General features: G+C 53.1%; 1 protein-coding gene and 1 pseudogene across 1 annotated transcript in view; both read right to left on the reverse strand.

Moving 5' to 3' along the window:
• The window catches only part of RGMA (repulsive guidance molecule BMP co-receptor a), a 45,597-nt gene that overhangs the window by 9,042 nt on the left and 16,211 nt on the right, over positions 1-20,344 (reverse strand). The gene's annotated exons all lie outside the window — the stretch shown is intronic.
• LOC134738339 (Y-box-binding protein 2-like) lies at positions 11-20,177 on the reverse strand (annotated as a pseudogene).

The following is a 20,344-nucleotide window of genomic DNA, read 5'->3' on the forward strand; positions in this document are numbered from 1 at the left end:
AAAGGAACGAACACACTGTCGGGGGTGCAGCCTGGCAACCCCCGCTTCTGCTACCATCCGTGGGCCAGGGGAGCAGCCACACATTGCATGAGGGCACCTCATCTAGGGCAGAGCCACCCACGCCACACACAGATGGTGACAAATTTCCTGCAGGTGGTAGGAAAGGGGTCCTTCCACCCAGCCTATAGCGACCCCAAGTGGACAGGCAAGCACACCAGCAGGCTGAAAGGGCTAGTGGGGACCCTCCCACGGCGCCAGCCTGCTAGGGAGTGGTCACTGTTTGGGGGCAGTAGGACTTTGGGAGCTGACAGGCCACCCCGGGGTCTTTGACATCTATATACACTTTCGTGGCCATCCCCAAGAATTTTGGCTAAAGCAACAGGAATCTGGCAGGGAATTAGCCCCACTATTAAATATGTGTCCCCAGTCCTGGCATTGTATGACCTTATACAAATGACCTTCCATCTCTGTGCCTTGTTATACTCATCGGAAGATGGGATGATGAGTGTGAAGTGATTTATCACGTATAAAGGACTTAGTCTGGCCCCAGCATTCATAGCCAAAACTCAGTGAATGTTGCCTGGTATGACTGCTCTATTAGCCCTAGCCATAGAGGAGCTGGCTTCCCTTATGCTGACCGTAGCCCCATCCTTCTCTGTCCTGCTCAGAGAAGCAAGCTGAGAAGCAACTGAGAGTAGTAACCTTGGATCCCTCACAAGCTTTGAGCCTTTAGTGACAATTAGCCAAAATGACCATGCCCCAGAACTATGGCTTTAACACACCTAATCTTCTCAACACATAGAACCTGCCCTTTTCTGGCCTTCCTCTGCACAGCCCATAGTGACCACAAGTGGCCAGGCACACAGACCTGCTACAGGACAGAAGTTCCTACACGGATTCCGGGAGAAAGGGGCCAGACCAGCTGGGAGGTCCAGCCTCTGGGGTCACAGCCCAGTGCTGGCCGGGGTGGTCTCCAGCGGGGAAAGGGAGCCTCAGCACTCTTGTCTGGGCCACTAACTTGGCTTGTGACCTTGGAAAAGTCAGTTTGTTTCTCCGGTGCTGGTTTTACCTATAAAATTGAGTTGCACATAAAACCAAGACCAGACACATTTGAGGGCAGGCTAACGCGAGCACGAGTGCCTACCTATCCCAGCAGCCTTGTGTGAACCCAGCCTGCGTTGTGCAGCTCTGGACCTGGGGGATCTCTCCTGCCTCTGCAGGTGGGTGGGCACCATCCTACTGGAGCACAAGTCACCTTCCCAGATCACAGACCTGAGCACGGGGGAGTCAGTGCTCATCTGAAATTTGGGCTCCCCCCTTCACGTGACCTGTGTTTGCCATACTGCCAGTAACAAGGTAATTTCAGGTGATACCTAAGTGAACACTTTGTCGTTTAATTTGAGAAGTCATATCTTTATTTAAATGTGCATTAAGAGAAAAAAATTGCTGGGTATGGTGGCTCACGCCTGTCATCCCAGCACTTTTCGGGAGGCCGAGGCAGGCAGATCATGCGAGGTCTGGCGTTCAAAAGCAGCCCGGCCAACATGATGAAACCCTTTCTCTACCAAAAATACAAAAATTAGCCGGGCGTGGGGGTGCGCACCTGTAATCCCAGCTACTTGGGAGGCTGTGGCACGAGAATTGCTTGAACCCGGGAGGCAGAGGTTGCAGTGACCTGAGATGGTGCCACTGTACTCCAGTCTGGGAGATACAGCAAGACTCCATCTCAAAAAAAAAAAAAAAAAAAATTGATGGAAGAGCTACAGATTTTCCATTTTATTAGCTTTACATTGAAGAAGTATGCCCACTTAAAGGGTCAGGTTAGGGAAATGACAGTCAGGTGGTGCCCGCTTGATATGGTTTGGCTGTGTCCCCACCCAAATCTCACCTTGAACTGTAATAATCTCCACGTGTCAAGGGTTGGGCCAGGTGGTGATAACTGAATCAGGAGGCCATTTCCCCCATACTGTTCTGGTGGTAGTGAATAAGTCTCATGAGATCTGCTGGTTTTATAAATGGGAGTTCCCCTGCACATGCTCTCTTGCCTGCTGCCATGTTTTAAGATGTACCTTTGCTTCTCCTTTGCCTTCTGCCATGATTGTGAGGCCTCCCCGGCCATGTGGAACTGTGAGTCTATTAAACCTCTCTCCTTTATAAATTACCCAGTCTTGGGTATGTCTTTATCAGCAGTGTGAGAACAGACTAATACACCACCATAAAGGGATGCTATGGCAGATATGTGGGGAGCACTGGTGAGATCCCCCCATGTAGTCTTCCTCTCACACAGGTGTGCTCCTGAGGACAGGTCTCCCTCCCAAGGCAACGAGAAGATTCTCTTGCCCTGCTGTCTTCACGTCTCCTTAACCTGTACAAGATGTGCAAGGGCCCAACCTACCTGTAGACTTTGAAATGTTGGCGTGGTAGCTTCCCTGCCACCCCCTGATAAAGCCAGTACAGGAGGTGAGTGGGGTGGGGGTGTGTATGGGGAGGGAGTGCTACGCAGAACAAGTGTTTGGAGGGACCCAGCGCACAGGAACTGACTGGTGCGGTGGCCTGCACACAATGCCTGTCCCGGCAGCCTCATTAATTCCAGGAGCCGGGTGTGCTGACCTGACATTCTGCCTCCTCAGAATCATGCAGATGTGGGCATCAGAGAAAATCAACGGGAAGGAACACTGGTCTCCTGTTAATCGATGGCCACGCTCGAGCTCTGGTTCACCTCTGGCGCTTACTGTGACCAAAGTAGAAAAAGGACACTGCCTGTCCCTTTACAGCAGGCCCCAGTGCAACACAAGCAGGAGCTGTGCTGGACTCTGACTCTCCACCAGGACCGAATCTGGTAGAACCTAGGAGAGCAGGGACCGTGAAGTCCCAGCTGGCTGGCTCTGTCCCAGGTCCGGTGCTGCAGGCGGTACAGGCCTCTCCTCATTGCATCTTCCCAGTGCGACTGCCATCCCCAGCTCTCAGGGGAAAGCCGGGCTCTGCTGGGCTGACTTCTTGCCCAAGTCTCACTTCGAGGAAGGAGCCAGAGCAGGACATGAATCCAGCCCATTGGACTTGCGAGCTCACGCCCCCGGCAGCCACATGTCATCACACACCTCATTAGCACACTCCTGATTCCCTCCCCCACGGGTGGGCTCCAGCCTCTCCTCCAAGACCCATCTTATGACACTGTGCTCCCAGGAGCAGGAGGCCTGTGGTCCACACACGCTCTCTCCCTGCCTTGCCTCCAGCAGACAAGTTCCAAGGGGTCACCTCCCAGGGTAAGCAGGGGCTCGACGGCAGGGTCGGACTGGTGCCCAGGTGTGGCTCTACCCGCCAAATGGGCAACTCCGCAGGCTCCTGAATTTTAAGCGGACTGGCTTCGTGATCGGGATCTGCTACCTCCACAGCCTTCAAAACTGTTCTCAGAGCAGCACCACAGCTACAGAACTCTGGCGTATGTGGGGAGTTCATGACAGAAATCCCACCCAGGTACCCCAGAAAGGGGTCCCTCACAGGCTCCAGGGCCGTGGAGTGGGATCTGGTAGCCCCAGATGAGGCTGTACTGGGTGGCCTGGGACCCAGCTCGGCAGGCCCCAGTGGGCCAGGGGTTCTGAAATTCTACTAAGTTCCCAGGAGAGGCCCATGCTGCTGGTCTCTGGCCCACTTTGAGTAGTGAGGCTTCAGAGTTGGTTCACTTTCTTTTCAACAGTCACAGGAGCCAAGCTAGAGCCTGATGGAGCCCGGCCAGCCTGGAGTGTGTGAAGGCAACATTTCCCCAGGATGGGGAGGGGGCTGGTGGCAAAGGTTCAGAGAGGGGGGCTGCAGGCAAAGGGGTGGCAAGAGGCAGACAGCCCCCCAGGAGCAAAGAGCAGGGATGCGGCCACCTTAGCCCTGATGCAGAGCGGCTAAGAAGCGCCTGAGACAAGGCCCTTTCACTTCTCCGTTCCATGTGGGCACCTTCTCCTGCTCCTCTCCTCCTCCCAGAGCCCACCCACTCTAAGAACAAGACCACCCCTCACCCAGCAGGCGTAGCTGTCTGCCTGCCACTCAAAGATGGTGGCAGAGGTCACACTCTGGAACGGTTGCACCCAGGAACCAGGGTCCCCGTCTCCCCCACTCCTCTGTAGGCTTCAGGACCCTGGTGGTGGGGTGAGCTCCGTGCCCCACTATTCCCTCCAAGTTCTGCCAGCCCCAGCTCTGGGTGGGCTGAGGGCCAGCACAAGCCCTGAAGGGAGGTGTCTGGTTCAAAGTCCCGCTCTGTTCCCTACCAGTAGTTTGGGGAACTTGACTCAGCCTGTTTCCTTAACTGTCAAGTAGAGACTGTGTCCACCTTAATGGGTCGTTGAGGATATGAGGAGATGTATGCACGGTGTGCCTGGAGCCTCAGGGGCATCCAACAAACAGGGTCTCCCACAAAGGCCACAGTAGGGGACAATGCTTGCAGCCCTGGGAGGTCAGAGGTTAGAAGTCACGGACTTAGGGGATGGGAGGGGCACTGCAGGGAGCCTGCCCCTCCCTGGTGAAGCTCCAGCAGATGTGGCATCTCTCCTCTTCCCTCCTTCCCCGGGGTAGGCCCTGCTGGCACTCACTCTCAGGGCGCAGTGGATTCCACCAGGATCCAGGTCCCCCAACTCCTGGCAGCTCCTTCAATCCACTGACTGTCCAGGATCAGTCAACGGTCATGACTGTCCAGGGGGCCTCACTTCCCATGGGCACTGAGTGGCTTCACCCCACTGCCTCACTCATGCCCAGGGAGAGCGCTATAGACTAAACTTTGTCCCCCTAAATGTGTTGAAGTTCTAACCCCTTATGGGATGACATTTGGGAGGTAATTAGGTTTAGATGAGGTCATAAGAGTGGAGCCCCCACGACGGGGTTGGTGCCCTTAAAATAAAGACACTTGGAGAATGCTAAGCATTGTCTCTTGTCCCGGCCCCCTCTCCCTCCTCCTGCCATGTGAGGATATAATGGGAAATCCAGTCTGAGAGCCAGGAGGAGGGCCCTCTCTCTGGAACTGGACCATGCTGGTACCGGATCTAGGACTTCCCACCTCCAGAACGCTGAGAAAATAAACGTCTGTTGTTTAAGCCTCCTAGGCTGGGGTATTTTCTTATGGTGGCCAAGCTAAAGAGACAGTCATAGAGGGAAAACCGGCCGCCTCCCTCCTCTCCTTCCTGCACCCTCCCAAGTCACCTCTGCAGAAGCTGCCAGTATCAGTGGAGACATTTGTTTGGCCAGAGACCAAAGGACCAGATTAACTTAACTTCACCTACCCCATTTTCCCATTTCCCAACAAGGACGTGTTTTCGCCCAGGGATTGCCCAGGCCTGGGATGATCCCCTTGGCTCTTCAGAGGAGAGATTGGGGGGTGGCACATCGAGCTCTCATATCTCTGCTGGGAGACCTCTGTACCCCACAGCCTGTGTGGTCCAGTCTCTACGTCCTTGCTCCTGACAGAGAGCACTTGGTTTCCTGCCTGTCACAACCCCTTCCTTCCCCAAGTTTTCACGGCATTCTAAAATGCCTCTTCTGCTGAGACATTTTCTGGGAGAAGATGCAGTCAGAAACTCTGGGTCCTGAAGGACAATTTCAACAAGTTTGCCTCTGTCCTTGCCTTGTTAATGAGTAAATGAAAAGACCTTAGATTCTATATGAGAAAGAAAAATAAGGATACTTGCAATTTCCCCACCCAGCGAGAACTGGAGAGAATTCAGGGTCGACAGGCAACAGGTGAGACGTTCTCATGGGGCAGCGCCCAGGGGGAGGGTCTCACCGCAGCAGTGGACCTTACTGTGGTGGGGCAGAACATCGAGATCAACTCCAGCGCCGCCACTCCAGAGCTATGTGACTGGGCAAATTCACCGACCTTTCTGAGCTACAGGGAAGCACGGGCACTTCACCAGAGGGGTGTTAAAGGGACTGCAGGCACTGATGTGAGCAAAGCCGGAAGACTCGGGAAGGAAGCTCTGTGACAGCCAGTTCTGTGTTAACTTTGTTTTGTTTAATCACAATTTGTGGGAGAGGCTGAGCTTAACTAACAGCTAATGTGTATCGAGCATTTACTGTGGGCGAGACATTGTACATGTGTCTCCTTTAGCCCTTAATACAGACCCAGGACTGACTTGTTATCCTCATTCCACAGACAGGGAAACTGAGGCCTAGAAGCATTAAATAGCTCCCCACCCACTCCACCCCCAGGTACCCCGAAGGGGGCAAGGTGCAAACCACAGCCCTCAGCCCCCAAGCTGCATTCTCCTCTTCCTTCACACCTCTCGGATTTCCACACACTCCAGACCAGGCAACGCGAAGGTGCTGAGGGGCCACAAAGATGAACAAAGACAAGAGTTCTTGTCTTGGGGGCCTCACTGGGGAAGAGGCTGTGCACTCAGGACTGTGCACTCAGGTGGGGTAGGTACATGGGCTGGGCCTCACCTCAGAAAACAAAACGTGATCGTGACAATAAAATACCCTGCGCTCCCGGGGCCTGTGCAGGTGACACATTGCTTTCCTGTTGGATCCTCGCTACTGCCCTGATTAGGGGGCAGGAATTTTTATCGTCATTTTGCAGATGCAAACACGGAGGCTTCGGGCTCGAGCGGGCCTGGGTCACACAAGTGGAAGGGCTGGGGCTGAGATGGGCAGGCTTGGAGCTGTTTCTATGCTTTTCAAAACGCTTTTGCCACAAGTCCCTCCTCAGGACACCAGCTGAGACTGACCCAGCTCCCCCAAGGCCCAAAAGCATGATGCGGGTTCTCCTATGCAGCCGTAGACCCATCTGGTCTCAGGGCAGTAACCAGAAGCTTAATCAATTCTGGGCTCTCCCTCCACAAAGGCCTGTGCGGAGCCCACCGGGAGCAGCGGCTGCTGCCAACCGACCCATCCCGACTTCTTGGGTTTCCCAGGTGCCCCAAACTCTCAGGGAACTTGGATCCAGCTCTGCAGATCTTCCTAAGAGTTTACAAGGCTTCCTCTCTTCCAAAGCTCAAGGGAATGACTTGGAAAAGGCCACTGACAGTGACCAGCTGGGACCAGAATAAAGGGTGCGTGCTCCCCTCTGCCATCTCTCCGTGTGGAAAGGAAGCTCTCTGGGAACGATGGGTCCCAGAAATGTGTGTGTGTGGCCTCGTTTCCCATGCGAGGGGCTGGGCAGTCCCCACGGGCAGCGACTGGAGTGAGGGGCCCTGACCTGCCCTCCACGGCACTAAATCACCAACTGCAGCCCCACCAGAGGCCAGGGACCTGAATGAAAGCTGGCCCAGCATCAAAAGCAATAGCTGTGGCGGCACCTGCCAAAGAGGTCTCAGAGAGGCCGATTTTTATGCGCTGTATCTTTATAAAAAGACCCCAATTCCAGGCAATAAACCTTAGACTTTTCTGATGCGAATGTCCATGGAAAGAAGGAAGGAAAGTTTGAGCTGAAAAACAGATCTTACAGCAACTCCTGCAAGCGGAAGAGGAAAGCTGCTTTTCAGAGCAAGCCACGTTGAACATAGAGCCAGCTGCCCCGCAGGGTGTGAGCTGAGCACACCTGCCCAGTACTGCAGTCCAGAAAGTTGCCCCTTCTAGCGCTGGAGGTGCCTCTTGATGGATCCAGGACAGCCACTACACACAGAACCAGGGGACTGAAAAACCTAAGAAGTTTCCTGAGCTTCCATTTCTACCCCAGCCACTGAGTGTGTCCTTAGGCAGGGGCCACCCTCCGGCCCCTTGTTAAGCCTTGCAACCTGGGGTTCGACCTCAGAGACACAGACACAGAGCTTTATGCCCCTTACAAGCATATTATGTGGTATTACGTGCACTGCATGTCTTGTTTTGACCTAGGTCTCTTGAGGCCTTGAATTTTCAGGATTAGCTATAGTGGTGCAAATAGGAGAATCCAGAAGCGTGCAAAGACAGTGGTCTGGCCCTGTCCAGATCCAACAACAGAAAGCTCCTAAACTTGTCCCGGAGCCCCACGGGGTGAGGAACTCGGTTCAAGGGGTGATGCCCAGGCAATGCCTAGAAGACAGAGTGGCTCCCAGACCCCATGGGGGCGGGGTGGGCCCTTGGTGTTCAGCTTGGGACCCCTGGCAACCATCTGACCCATTTGCTCCTGACTTGAGCAATCCAGGCCAGAGCTCACGGCTTCTCCGTGCAATCCAATTTATCAAAGAGCCCTAACAATCACTTTGTGACCAAAAACAATGGTCACTTTTCAAGGCACACCATGGAATTTTAGAACCTGGGAGCCTGGGGATGTCAGAGGTCACCGGTTTACGCAGCAGGAAATCTCCCTGCAGCACTCCTGCCGGGGCAGGGCTGGCCCCTCCTGCTCTGGACAGCTCCGGCTGTGGATGCACTGCTGCATCCCAGGGACTTCCCCTGGCCCTTGTCTAGAGTCACATAGGAAAGGCTGAAGTAGGGCGGCTTTGTGATTGTCGAGGATGGCCCCTCAGCTTCCCTGCACCACCTTCTTGGTCTCTCCAGCTGCTCCTCTCTTTGGCTGTCACTGGACTGTCAGTGTCACCCATCTGCCCTTGCACAGCTCAGATTCCTCTAGGAGGTGGCCGCTGAGCGGCCTTTTCCCCACTTGCACGTCAGTCTCCTGAGGGTTGGGGACCCCCATCTTCGTCCTGGCGTCCATACTCCATACCCAAAGCCTATCAGGAGATTTACTTATTTTTTGACATAGAGTTGCTCTGTCGCCCAGGCTGGAGTGCAGTGGCGCGACCTTGGCTCACTGCAACCTCCACCTCCCAGGTTCAAGCAATTCTCCTGCCTCAGCCTCCCGAGTAGCTGGGATTACAGGCACCCGCCAGCATGCCCGGCTAATTTTTATACTTCAGTAGAGATGGGGTTTCCATGTTGCCTAGGCTCGGTCTCGAACTCCTGAGCTCAGGTGATCCACCTGCCTCGGCCTCCCAAAGTGCTGGGATTACCGGCGTGAGCCACCACGCCTGGCCCCTATCAGAGATGTGATGCTTTTTTAAACCTCCCATCCAGGACCCTGTGCCCTACACCCCACAACCCACATAAACGTATGTAGGTGACACTTGCCCCACAACCCACATAAACATATGTAGGTGACATTTCACTCTTTTGGGGAGGGGGGCTCCAGACTGCCTTCCTCACGGACTGAGATAAGGTGGAGAGAAAGAAAAATCACAGCCACACAGCACATCTGACTTAGTTCTCTTCCTTTCAATAGCAACCTAGCACCTCTGAGAATCAGAAAGATAGGGCAGGGCGCTTGGAGCACCAGCTGCACCAACGCTGGCAGGATGAAAATATTTATGCACCAATGAGGCACTAGCTGCTTTCAGAGACCTCCTTTGAACTGTTAATCAAGCCCAATCTTTCAGAATAATAGCCTGATTATTACCACCCTGTTTGCATAACAAAGAATCCCAATAAGACTTACTTTGCAGTGCACAAGGGGGTGTGAAGGATCGACCCTGAGAAAGGAGTCCTAGGAATGCAGTGAGCCGCTGCAGAGCCTGAACCCAGGAATAAAGACAATGCAATTTGCCACCAAGAAAAGCTCAACAGACCAATAAATTACCCGCGTGCAAAGGGATTAGATCAGGTTTCAGTTACTGTGTAGGAGGGGTGGGGTGAGCCGGAGAGGGAAAAGACCTGCCCTCTCTTAAAGGGGTAAGGCTCATTTTGAGTGCAAGCCCCAGGGTCAAGCTGTTTTTGTCCAGCTCTGTGGCCTGCGTGGGAACTGCCTGAGTTCAATTACTTGCTCCGAGTTCTGGACCCTTCTATGTGCTGGGCACTGTGATTAATGCTGTTTCTGGAACAAACCCCAGTTAATCTCTGCACTCAGGTATGGTCAATCACATAAACTTCTAGAATACAAAGCAAACATGTTTCATCTTAACAACAGCAACAAAGGTTTAAGAATGGAAGTAGGAGAAGGTATCAGGGAAGTAGCATTTCAACGAGGTCCTGAATTTGACAGGTGATGCAGGCCAAAGATCTGACGACAGGGACCTCCAGAACAACTGAGCTTGGCAGGAGGCGACATGCTGGCTGGTCAGAGCGTAGCCAGGAGTTTGGGGCCAGACGCGGAAGCCTAGAGTGCCACCTGTGCCCATTAGGAAGCAAATGTCGCTCAGCTTCAAACCACTTTGCTCTGTGGTGCAGGGATTCTGCAAACCCCATCTCTTTCATCACTGGGTTCCCTGTTAAATTTCCCCACAAGGGGACACTAGATGGAGAAGGGAAGGTGGGAAGCAGGAGACAGGTTTACCTGCCATCCCCAAGGCTGTTTCTCCTACCACTTACCAGCAACGGCCCTTCTTCCCCATCAGAGTCCCGGGCCCTCCTCCAAGCTTGCCTTCCTTCTCTGTCCCTCTGGCTGCAGGGCTGGAAGCTGCTTCTGCCACTCTCTGTCCCAGCGGTCTCTTCAGTCTTCCAATGCCCTACACAAAGTTCCCTCTGCGGAAACATTCCGGGTGGGTTTTGCTTTTCTGATTGGACCCTAGCACACCAGCCTAAGGATTTCTGCCTTTTTCCAATAGATGGCAGGGAGCCCCTGAAGCATTTTCAGTGAGCACCCAGGGCGTGATCAGAACACTATTTTAGGAAGCAGTGTAACTGAAGAGGCGATGGCTTCAATTAGGATGGAGGCAGGCGGAGGGAAGGGAGGGAGAGCAGCTTAAAAAAGAAATCACTGCCAGCGCCTGTGGAGACACTAGCCTTGAAGCCTCAGACCTCCCATGTCCCCTTCCTCACTGTCCAACTAGCCTGAGCAGCAGATGCTGAGATGCACTTCTTAGCAACATGGCATGTCCCCCGTTCAAAGGAGGTGGAGGAGGGAGCACTGAGCCAGGGGGCTGGCCAGCTCACACCCAGTGAGACTCACGCTGCCACCCCTCTCCACCCTCTCCTGTCCTTTGTGCCTCAGTGCTGGATCTCACCGGGGACAGCAACAGACGGACCTACCACCCATATGTGGCAAACTCTGGCCAGAGCAGTATTCGGGAGTCTCTTTGAGTTGAGATGCCTGAGGCTGCCTGTTTGTGTCACTCCTGCAGGAATTTCACTCTGTCATCCTGGTGTAAACATCCAGGTGTTTGGCATCAGACACCGAAAGGAACACACCCAGGTGAGTGCGGCATTTTTCACCAGGTGCGGCAGACCCTACCTTTAACCTACAAGCAGCCAGAATGTGTCACCTTTTCTAAAAGGCATTCCTCCCTGAGTCTAGCCCAAGAATGTCCCAAGGAACCTGTGACTCCAATGTGGCTCCCACCCTTTGAATCCACTGGAAATTTTCTAGGAGGTTTTCTCTAGAAACCTGCCACAGGAGAAAGAGGGAGCTTCTCAGAGAACCTCAGCTGACTGTGGAGGTGGGGGTCAGTTGGGGTGCTGGGGTCATGGAGGGGTAACTCACAGCCACGTGAGCATGGGCAAAAGTGGCCAAATGCCACTCACGGAGCTCAGGCAGGAGGTACTCCCCGTGTCACACCCAGCCGGGGCTGCTCTGCCCCAGCCTCACTCATACCAAGTGGCTGCACGAAACTACAACATGTGCCAAGGGAAAGGGCACACCTCAGCTTTCCACACTGCCCTCCCATCCCCCAGTTCCTCCTGGGGCCACGTGGAGGCAGACCACGGGCAAGTAGGATGGTGTGAGACTGTGGTGTTCACCCTCTGGCCCAAGGCCACAAACAGCTTCAGTGGGGGGGCTGATGGCTTCTCTAGGCAAGAGGGGCCCTAGGCTGGCGAGGGCTGGACACAGGATTCCATGCCAGCGCCATCCTGTCTCAGGGCAGAGTTAGATAAGCTACTCCGACTTCCACAAGCTAGGTGATTATAGGCAGACATAACTTTCCAGATGTAAACGATGTTTGCAGGTGAGCACTTTGGTCCTCCAGCTTTGAGGCATACCCCCTTTTCCTGAGTCTAGGGCTGGCGCTGCCTCTAGTGACCCTGGACTCCTCCGCTTAGCCTGAGGGTCTAAATGCCTTTGAAGTGGCTTTTCTCCCTCAATGCTGCCGGCAGGCAGGCCTTCCTCCTTCACCTTCTGCGTGCAGGGTAAGAGCAAATGCAAGCCAGCCGGGCTCCTGCCCAGCCTGCGCACACACATGTGTGGGTCTGTGTTCATGTGGCATTTCTTAGCACAGGGAGCAACTGGGCTTCCTTCTGCGGAGACCTAGGTGCGGAGGCATCACTGTAATCGGGTATTCTGCCGGCCGGAGTGAAATGGTGCACGAAATGAATATATAAGCAAAACCCAACAGACATAAATCTGACTTGGGAAAATGTGCACAATGACAACTTTGCCAACTTGTCTTCCTATGGGTGGGTGGCATCGTCCTCTTTAGAATGCTATGCCATGGTGGGCAAGAGGCAGAGGGCCTTTGGGAGGAGGCAAAAATGCTAGATCCTTGGAAAATGCATATCCTCATCATATCCCCAAAGTCTATTTCTTGTCCCCCATCTCAAGTCTTCTATACCACACAGTACAGAGTCCAATATACCACATGGTAAGTTTTTTTTTTTTTTTAGATGGGAGTCTTGCTCTGTTTCCCAGACTGGAGTGCAGCAGTGGGATCTCGGCTCACTGCAACCTCCGCCTCCCAGGTTCAAGCAATTCTTCTGCCTCAGCCTCCTGAGTAGCTGGGATTACAGGCACATGCCACAATGCCCAGCTAATTTTTTTGTATTTTTTTTCCAAGACCACAGGAAAGCCTGTTTTTGTTTTTACTGGAGGCTCAGGTGGTACCTGACAGACCATAAAATGGCTTCAGAGGTTGGGGGCCGGCAGAAAACAAAAATAAACTTGGGGGGCAAAGCAAAACAATGGAGGAGGTTGAGAGCTGGCTGGTTCCTTCTCAGCCTGAGTTAGGGGAGGGGGTTGGTGTCTCTGAACAGTAAGCATGGCTCCCTTCCTTCAACCCTTGATAAGGGAAGAAAAAAAAAAAAAAAAAAGCAAAAGGCTGTTGCTTTGGCCCTCCTGAGTCTCAAGGAAAAGGTGAAAAGCTGGTGTTTTGATGCCATGAATTATGGGAAAGGGGGAACAGGGTACTGGGTAGGGTACAGGTCAGTTGGAAAAACTGGCAGATACCAGATGGCAGCTCTGGGTGTCCTTTGAGTTGGAATCACTCCAGGATGGTGGTGGTGGGGTCCCCACGGTTGATAAGGGCTGAGGTCTCAGGGGCTGCAAGCTGCTGGGGGCTGGAGCCTGCTGCCCTCTCTGCTGGAAGTAGGGGTGGTTTCGTGGGCCCTGGGACTCAGGCCAGGAACCATCAGCAGGACCTTGGCTGGGCTTGGTCTCACCGTCCCCACCTTCCGTGGTAGGCTGGCTGGGGTGGCCTGGGCCAGAATCGTGGTAGGGGAACCCGCTCACCTCCCTGCTGTTGGTGCCCCTCCAATGGGGCTCTTTGGGCTCTACCCTGTCAGTGCCCTCTGTAGGCTGCTGCTGGTTGGGGCGGCCGAGGGCCTTGCACAAACCACCGTCGGTAGAAGAAGGGTGGGGGGCGCCATCGTCTGGGCCGCTGCCCGGAGTCTTTGGCCCACTCCCCTTCTCTGCCAGGTTCTGTCCCCCCTGAAGGGATCTCTGCCACCATGGATGGTGGGGCAACTGAGGGAGGCTGGGGGATGAATCAGCGAAACCTACGTCGGTTGGGGGCATAACGGCTGCCCTCCACGGGCACCTCCCCGGGCCCAGTTACATTAGCGGCTTCTGCGCCCTTCTCTCCTTCCAGGACATCAAATTCCACAGTCTCCCCATCTCCAACGCTGCGCAGAAACTTCCTGGGGTTCTTTTAATAGCTGTCTGGTGAACAAAAGACATCTTCCTTGGTGTCATTCCTGTGGATGAATCCGTAACCATTCCGGACGTTGAACCATTTGACAGTGCCCAGGACTCAGATTGCCAGCACCGGCTTGTTCGCGTGACTCCGGGGCAGGGGGAACGGGGGGCGGGGGGGCGGGGGTTTCCGAGGCCACCGTCGCTGGGTTGCCAGGGGTGCAGGGACCAGGCGCCAAGGGGGTCCCAGCAGCGGGGGCCGAGGCGGCTCCGCCCCTGCCACCGCCTGCCCCGCCTGCCCCGCCGCCTGCTTTCTGCGGCTTCCCTGCAGGCACTGGTACCACCACCGCTACCACCCCGGGCATCGTCGCCGCAGGGACCGCTGTCGCCACCACTGCCGCCTCCACCTCGCTCATCCTGCCAGGTCCAGTACTGGCCCCCACCGCCACCCAGTTTTTTGTATTTTTGGTAGAGACAGGTTGGCCAGGCTGGTCTTAAACTCCTGACCTCAAGTGATCCACCCGCCTCGGCCTCCCAAAGTGCTGGGATTACAGGTGTGAGCCACTGAGCCTGGCACTACACGGCAAATTTAGTGACATATTTATCCAAAATCTGTGCATGGGAAAAGGGCAGGAGTCTGGGTTCTACTTTTGGCTCTGCCATGCAACTGGCTGTGTGTGCAATGTCGGGAAAACCTCTCTGACCCTGTGTTTCCTCATCAGTGTAATGGGAATGATGATCCTCATGGGAATGGCCTTAAGGCATTTAGCAGAACACCTGCTACACTGGCCACTGAATCAAAAGAGCTTTAAAAATTATTACTCTCCTTCAAATGATCCTACTTTGGAGAGAAGAATATAAAGGTATTATATCTTGAAAGATGTTTGTGAAATGTTCATTAGTGATGGTTGTCTGTGGGAGGTTGGATTTTGGGTTATTTTTATTACTTATCCCTTTCAGCCTTCAGAGTTAAAAATGAGTACTGTTTTTATAACCAGAAAAAATTATTTTGGAAAAAAAACTTGAGTATCTGGAAAAAAGAAAAAAAAAATCCTGTGGTCTTTGCCCATTGAGCAAAACCCAAAACAAACAGAAACACACACAAAAACCCAAGGGCCCTGTAGTTCCCAGGACTATGTGGGTGTGCTTGGGGTGGGTGGAGAAAAGAAGGGCATATAGAAACAGAAATGAGGTTCCTGCTTTTATAAACAGAACTGGTGCTTTACGAGAGGACAAAAACGTTAAGGCCCATGAGGCACCAAGCCCAGGAGGTAGCTCAGTTGTCAGCAACCAAGGGAACAGGTGTCCCCGGCATCGGGGGGGTCTGCACCGGACCCCTGCAGAAGGCACTGAGCTTGGAGTGCTGAAACTGGGCAGTGTCCAGAGCAATGCCTTAGAGCGGCCAGGTGGGGTGTGGTGGGGTGGTACATGGGGAGTCAAGTGGAGAGGAAAGGGGTGACCCAGGGCTTGGGGATGTGCTGGAAGCCTTGGAAATGAGCTTGGGAAAAGTGGGGGGCCGGGAGTTAGAGGCCCTCACTTCTAATGCTCCAAAGCAGGCCACGAGCAGCCATGAGCTCCTGGGCAGGAGTTTCAGAGTGATTCATTTGGCACCATGGCAAGGATCGGGGGAGGAAGGCAGGTCCTAAGCCTGTCTAGTGTTGCAATGGCAGCAAGGTGACAGAGGGAACAGGCAGGACCAGGAGGAGGAAGGACCCACGGCCCCAGGTGATTAGACTACATGGAGGGGCCCACTTCACCCCCAGGACTTCACAGATCTGGACAGGGGAGTCCCTAACAGATACAGGCTAGGCATGAGTCCAGGGGACAGGAGAGGATAAAACTGGGGTTTTATCTAACTGTCCTGGTGTGCCAGGGACTGAGAATAGTTCTCAGGACATATAGCTTCCAGTTTTAAAACTAGGAAAGTCCTGGGCGAACTGGGATAAGTTGGCTACCTTCAAAGAAATACTGCCTTCAATTTAAGGCTGGTTGAATGTTTGCCAAGCAGCAAAACAGCATGGCCCCTAACTGCTACTCAACCAAAACCTAAAGTTGGGGTTCTCTGCCCAGTTCTAGGCCTCGCACATTTCACCAAAGACAAGATCTCTAGCAGGAACTACACTCCCCCCAACATGTAAACTGGTCCCCACCTTCAGCCTCTTATCTTCCAAGGCCTCCTCTTCTCCATCTCATAGAGTGGCCTTATCTGTGCCCACAGATCACCTCTCCCCAGCTCCCATCCTCTGAGTGCTGGAGTGACTACTAGCAATTTCTCCAACCTTGCAAAGACCTTTCCCTTCTTCAGATCACAAGACCAGAGATCCTTTCCCTTTCTCCTCAATTCACCCTCAGGGCCTAGCGGCTGGCCATCTGTAGAATTTTATGTGTGTGCTCTCCCTGGGAGCCAGCGCTCTGTTCTGCAGATGCCATCACACACTGGTTGCTAGCTGGCTGGTTCTTGCCACTGAACATCAACTCCAAATTCACCTTTTAAAGCCTAACCCCAAAGTGATGGTATGAAAAGTAGGAGGGATCTGGGAAGTGATTAGGTCATCAGGGTGGAGGTTTCAAGAATGGGATTAGTGCTCTTATAAAAGGGACCCCATAGAGTGCCCTCACTTCTGCCCTGTGAGGACAGAGCTGTAAGGCACCATCTACAAACCAGACATCAAATCTGCCAGCACCTATTACTCTTGGACTTTTCAGCCTTCAGAACTGTGAGCAATAAATGTCTGTCATGTATAAGCCACCCACTGATGGTATTTTGTTACAGCAGCCCGAACAAACTAAGACACTTTCCCCTTGGGACACAAAGTCCCACTGGGAGAGCAATAGTGTGGTAAGCAGGCTGATCTGCTGATGCATTTGTTTGTTTGTTTTTTGAGATGGAGTTTCATTCTGTCACCCAGGCTGGAGTACAGTGGCGTGATCTCAGCTCACTGCAACCTCCACCTCCCGGGTTCAGGCGATTCTCCTGCCTCAGCCTCCCGAGTAGCTGGGATTATAGGCTCATGCCACCACGCCCAGCTAATTTTTGTATTTTCAGTAGAAACGGGGTTTCGCTATGTTGGTCAGGCTGGTCTCGAACTCCTGACCTCAAGCAATCCACCCACCTCGGCCTCTCAAAGTGCTGGGGTTACAGGCGTGAGCCACTGCACCCGGCCGATGCATTTTTGAATAGCAGCTCTGACAGAAACAGTCTCATTTCTATAGCGACACAGATGTGCCTGGACACTGCAGAGGGTCTTGGTCTCCCGAAACCTTAGTTACCCACCGAGGACTAACATTTCTAAAACAGCTGCAGCTTAAAGGTATAAGGGGAAGAAAGAAGGAACAAAGAAAGGCTGGAGTGCAACAGTTCTTAGAACAGCGATCCTCAAACTTGAGCACGCATCAGAGTTCTCTGGAGGGCCTGCTCTAGAACACAGACTGCAGGGCCCCACCTCCAGAGTAACTGCTTCTATAGGTCTGTGGTGGGCCTAGAACTTGCATTTCTAACCAGTTCCCAAGGAAGGCTAATGCTGCTGGTCCAGGGACTACACTTTGAGAACCACTGTGCTGAAGTACAGCACCCATACATAGTGAACAGGAAGCCTGGTGACATGTCCGAAACATATGCCTGGATGGATTTCTCTTGGAACTCTTTTCGAAAAAGTCACAATGGCTTCCAAGTTTAAAAAGCCACCTATTAACTGCGATTTGAGTAGGATGCCATTTGTGGAATGCTCTTTTAAGAGTCCTTTCTGGCCTCCCTTCCTAGGTAGACGTGGACACTGTCTGCCTGTGCTGTCCCCAAAGAATCATCTAAACAGACACCCTTCTAGCCCGCTTGACAGTGCAGGGGCCCTTTCTCTTCACCAGGCTGTGGTCTGCCTGAGGGGCTTGGTTAGAAGGCTCCAAAAGTTGTCACTGAGTCAGGAACCCAGTAGGTTGGCCATCCACATGGAGTAACTAAATGCAAACACTCGAAACACACAAACGCTCTCAGTGTAGCTGAGGTGAAGGCATCTTTCTCCACATAACTATGTTCAATTTAATTTGCACTCCTATAGGCTTACTCCTGGCAGCCATTCAAGCTGACTAGCACAGAACAAACCCAGGCTTTCACGCAGTTGCTCGGCCAGTTTCCACCTGTCTTCAACGGGAGAGGCCAAGGCACACAGGGGCCCCCAGTGTGTCTGGGTGCCTTGCACTTGCCGGGGCTTTCTTTATTTCTCCATCTGCCACCTTGCTCTCCATCAGACCTGCAAGTTTTCTAACTTCATTCCTAAGTGGCCCCTCTCCTGGTCAATGTGTCAAAGAATGGGACAGTCTCTCTTTGTTGTGGAAATTTCCCATTTCATCCCTTACTTAAGAAACTGTCTTTTGACCCCCACATTTCTAGAGCACACAAGTTTTGGAGCCCCCAGTATATTTAGTTTTGGGATACTGGAAGCTCAGTTTTCAGTAAGGTGGGCAATTTTGACTAAACGCAGCTGTCAAGCCCTCAAATGAGAAGAAACATTAGCCAGCTGGCATGACAGGAGAGCAGCTATCAGTTCTATCGGCCAGGTTTTAGTTACCGGCCTTGACGCCAAAAAGAAATGGGTTTCTTGGCAACAAAAGTGATGGAATTTGGGCTGTGACTTATATAAACTACCAGTGTTCCTCAGCCTATGGCGGGATGCTTTAAAATAAAAGTTTTTAGGATGGAGAAATAAATCGAGAAACAACAAAAACACCACCACTCAAGCCATGCAGCCTCCTACCTCTGGGAACTTCTGCCAGTCCTTCCTTTCCTCTCCAGCCCCAAAAGGTAACAAGTGCTGCAGCTTTAAGAGCGGGAAGGTGTTGTTTTAAGGGCCTCTAAGCCCCTCTTCTCAATTTCAGCTTTGAGCTGAGATCACATCCCCCACGGCAGCCAAGGGACAAAAGCCATTTATCAACCCATCTGATAAAACTTCCAATGGGCTTGATCTTTATCTAGACCAAACCAAGAACACAAATTGCAAACTCCTGCTTTTCTAAAACGTTGACTTTTTTTCAAATAGGGGGATTTTTATTTTTATTTTGAATTCTTGGGAGGAAACCAAATTGGGCTGTTCAGCCAGACTCTTAAGTAGGTGGAGAAACTGCCTTTTAAATACACTGGGGGTAGGGAGAGGGCACCCTGCTGTTTGATCCCGTGTGGAGGTTTTGATATTCCAAGCTGAGTACTTTTTGGGGATACCAAGATCTCTCCCCCGACATCTTGTCCTTGGCCAGGCCTCCCAATGGAACCTAGGTCTGGAGAGCAGGTTGCGGCTCTCTGGGACCCTCCTGGGGTGCGCAGTGGTTGAGTAAGCCGGACGCACAAGTCTGAGCTGGCGCTGGGGGCCAGGAGCAGGGCTGGGACTAGGGGGTAAACTGATCCCTCGCTACCTACTGTTCACTGTCTGCGTGGTCCGCCCATTGGGAGCCCCAACTCGCAGCCAGGCCGAGCCAGACCTGCCCAGTTTTGCCAGTTCCTTGAAACCCAGTTGGCTGAAGAGCAAATCAAAATAACCCAATCTGAGTCTAAACTCAAGTCCTTTCTTGCAAAGCTCAGTAGTGCGCGGGGGCTGCGGCTCTACGCCCGGCTGCGGTGCGAAACAAGCTGAAATTTTTTCAAAAAGACACCTCTGAACACCGCAAACACAATGGAAACGGCTGGGAGATCCCGCCCTGCGCCGGGGGGGGGCCATTTGGCCCGTGACATTGTGTTTATTTGTATTTTTAGCAAGAAAAAAAATGGGTATAAAGGGCTTAACTGGCGTTTTCTGGCTGTGAGCAGCATATGGCAAAAATGAAATAAAGTTTTATGAAACATCATAAAGAAAACAGGCCGGGGATTTAAGTTGCATGTCTCCTCCCCTCCCCCCTAAAGGAAAAAAAAAAGTAAAGAAACTGGAGCGTTTGGGAAGGAACAAATGCTTCTCTGTGGAGTTGGTCTCCCTTCCCCCAACAAAAACAAGAGGTCCGGGCTCGGAGGAATTTGAAAGCAGCGATCTGCCAAAAACATTGTGAAAAACTATGGGGGATTCATTGGAAACAGATGGGCTTTTTCAGCTTTAATTCTGAAATTCTCTCCCTTTCTGACACAATAAAAACAAACAGGGGGCGACGCAGAAAGTTATCAAACAGGAACACCAGCTCATTTGAGCCGAGTCCGTGGGTGTCCCCGCGTGGCGAAATGGGTGGAAACGAGACGAGGTCTCTGGGGAGGGGGCTGTCGGGAACTCGGCTGGGACCTCGGGACGCCCCTGGCTCCACCCCTGGGCACCCGGCAGGTTTGCAAACTGCTGGGCGAGGAGCTGAAGAAAGTGTCCCCAGCACCGAGGGCGTGCCTCCCCTTCTCCCCCTCTTCCAGAGCCCCTAGGAGGCACGTTCCCAGCCACCCCCTTTCTCGGAAAAAGGGAAGGGAGTGAGGCACCCCCGGCCCCTGCGCCCTCCCCACCCGGCTCCTTCTCACGGCAACTCGGGCAGGGTGCCCCTCTCCGGGTCCCCAAGGGCAGGCGTCGCACCCACGACGGGGTGCGGGAGAAACAAAGAAATGGGAAATGGGAAGCGGGGTCCAGAGAACTTGAGCCCGGACTCACTCGCGCACATCTGGCCCAGCAT

The sequence above is a fragment of the Pongo pygmaeus genome, chromosome 16 (genome assembly GCF_028885625.2).
Source record: "Pongo pygmaeus isolate AG05252 chromosome 16, NHGRI_mPonPyg2-v2.0_pri, whole genome shotgun sequence".
Classification (NCBI taxonomy): Eukaryota; Metazoa; Chordata; class Mammalia; order Primates; family Hominidae; genus Pongo; species Pongo pygmaeus.